Source organism: Egretta garzetta, unplaced genomic scaffold, assembly GCF_000687185.1.
Source record: "Egretta garzetta isolate BGI_Z169 unplaced genomic scaffold, ASM68718v1 scaffold88, whole genome shotgun sequence".
Taxonomy (NCBI): Eukaryota; Metazoa; Chordata; class Aves; order Pelecaniformes; family Ardeidae; genus Egretta; species Egretta garzetta.
The window spans coordinates 1,149,427-1,151,631 of record NW_009260408.1 but is presented as its reverse complement, the minus strand read 5'-3'; positions in this window follow the sequence as shown (position 1 = coordinate 1,151,631).

Here is a 2,205-nt window from a genome sequence, read left to right as displayed (position 1 = left end):
TGCGTGTAATCGGTTGGGAGATTACAGGATACTGATAGCTAAAGTTGTCCGTGAGCTCTACTTAATGTGCCTGGGTAGTGGCTGTGTGGGTTAAAGCAATGGTAACTGCTGAACGTGTTCAGAGTTGTTAATAAAGGCAGTAATTCGGCATAAAGCTGTCTATTGTAGCTATTATTTCTGTAGCAAATTCATATTTAAAAATAACGTATTTTTTAAAATTGTAGACACAGTCCTGATAGCTTGGAAATGGGTTGGGCTAAGTAAAACCAGAGTATTCATTCAAAAGTGTGAGTGGTAGGAGTAGATTCTGAACCTTGAGATGCAGAGTAGGAAATCAGACACCATTCAAACTAAACAGGCTGTTGGTAGAGAAGCGATGGGTATGACTGTACAGCTGAGGAGGTAGTTTACACTGCAGAAATAACTCTGGAATAAGTGCATACTTATGCATGTAATTTTTGAAGATACTAGAGATACAGATCTTGAGATGTTGGATGAAGGAACTTGAGACATAGACTTAGGGTTTTACAGACTAGCTCTTGGGCAAACCTTGCCTGGAATCTTTTTTAACCCTGATTAAATTCTAGAATGACTAATTCTACTAATGCTGTACTGAGTCGGTCTGGGATGGAGGAAACTATTCATAGCGTCCTGTATGGTGCTGTGTTTTGGATTTGGGGCTAAACCAGTGCTGACAACACACTAGTCTGTCTGGCTCCTACTGAAGGGTGCTCGCACAGTGACACTCCTACTCTGCCCTCCACTCCCCTTGAGTAGGCTGGGGATGGGTGAGAGGGTGAGAGAGAATGCAGCTGGGACAGCTGACCCAAACTGGCCAAAGGGAAATCCCCTACCGTATAATGTCATGCTCAGCAATGAAAGATGGGGTAGAGGAAGAAAAAGTGTGTGTGGGGGGGGGGGGGGGGGAGGGGGTGTGTTGGCTTCCAGGGTGGCTGTTGCTTAGAGGCTGTCTGGAGCATTAGTTTGCCTATGGGAGGTCGTAAGCAATTTCCTTTGCTTCACTTGCTTTTGGGGCTTTTTTTGGTGGGGGAACAGGGGGTGTTTCCACTTTCCTTTACCTATCAAACTGCCTTTCTCTCAACCCATGAGTTTTCTCGCTTTTGCTCTTCCAGTTCTGTGCACTTGGCACGGTTTTTCATCAGATTACTATTCTGTTGAGATTAAGTGACTTTATATGAATAAAGTCTGCTTTGAAAGTAGATACCGTCTTCCAAGGAATACTACGGATACGAGAGAGTATAATCTGTAGTTGTGGCAGCAGAACCTAAAATGTTCTGTTTAATTACAAGACTGAAGACATAGAATGTTGGAAAGAATTTGGAAGGAATGAGGAACTCCAGATGTGTTCCTTGGAGTTCTGTGGACGCCATGTTCTTGCATCTTTGGTGGCTGGGATCCTCCCTGCTTTTCTGTTAGCAGCTAGTGAAGCTTAAGAGAACAGGTCTGGTTTGATGGCCAGCAAATTTTACCTTTTCTGCATACTAGTTTGCATGTATGTCTTGACCACTAAAAATTCTGCTGGAAAGTTAGGTGAAATACTTGATTAATTTATCCCTGCATACCAACACCTCTGATAGACTGATACCATGAGAAAAACTGAAAACAAGAGCAGGAAATAAAGACATTATCCATCAGAAGTCTAAATGCAAGTGCTTTATAGTTAAGACTCTGGGTTTAGAGCTTCCACAGCTATATTTCTCTCCACTTTTGGTAACAAATTTGACCTGACCCCCCTATAGCAGGGGGACTGTAGTTCTCTCAGCTCCAGCAGATTCTAGTTCAGGAAGAGATTCCTCTATGCAGGTCTCATTCTCCTTTGAATAGCCAAACCTACTCTAGGATTGGAAATAGTCTGGTTTTTAAATGAAGATTTGCTGTTCTTTTGTTGTTGTAGTCTTTTTTTTTTTTTTTTTTTTTGATACAAAGTTACAGAGAGCAAGGTAAATCCAAAGACAGTAACCAGAGAAGATTTCAGGTAAACTAATGAAACAGAGTTAAGTGACTTTAAATGTGATTCTTGTAGAATTCTGATTACCACTCTTTATAATGGGGTCTGATGATGTTTTTGTCAAGTGGCACTGTTTTTCTTGCCAAAGTTAGTTCTCCAGTTGTTAACTTTGAAATGATACGTAGCCATCAAATGAAAAAAATATTTTCTAAAAACGTTACATTTCTTTTCAGTAC